Consider the following 553-nt stretch of genomic DNA (forward strand, 5'->3'; position numbering starts at 1 on the left):
GGTTTACAGCTTAGACAGAGTTATTACCTTAGCACCAGGTCTGGATCTACGAAGTTCAGATTCCTGCAGGTGGGTGTTGTTTGGATCTGGCTGCTGTGCTCCACTTCTTTCTGCTGCAGGCGTTAGAGTTGAACCCTTTGTGTCACTCTGGCAAGAAGTTCTGCTTCTGAATCAGCCGGGTGGGTCTTGCTTCTAGCCTCTTTGCAGGGAGTTCTGCTGAATATTTCTGTGCTGGGCCTGCACTCTGGCTTGAATGAGGATTAGTGGCCCCCAGGCGCTCTCATTCACCCAATGGGCCTGCGCTCTGGGTTGATTCAGGATCTGCAGCCCTGGGTCGACTCACTCACTTGCGGGGCTTGGACTCTGGGTCGATTCAGGATTGTGGGCCTGCACTCTGGGTCGAAGGTATCCTAATTTTCTGTAGGGTTTTTATCATGAGTGGGGTATTGAACTTCAGCAAATGCTTTTTCTGTGTCTGTTGAGGTGATCATGTGATTTTTTTCTTTTGTTTTGTTAATATGATACATTTATTGCTTTGTATGCTTTTTTTTTT

Source organism: Octodon degus, unplaced genomic scaffold (assembly GCF_000260255.1).
Source record: "Octodon degus isolate 3935 unplaced genomic scaffold, OctDeg1.0 scaffold00014, whole genome shotgun sequence".
Classification (NCBI taxonomy): domain Eukaryota; kingdom Metazoa; phylum Chordata; class Mammalia; order Rodentia; family Octodontidae; genus Octodon; species Octodon degus.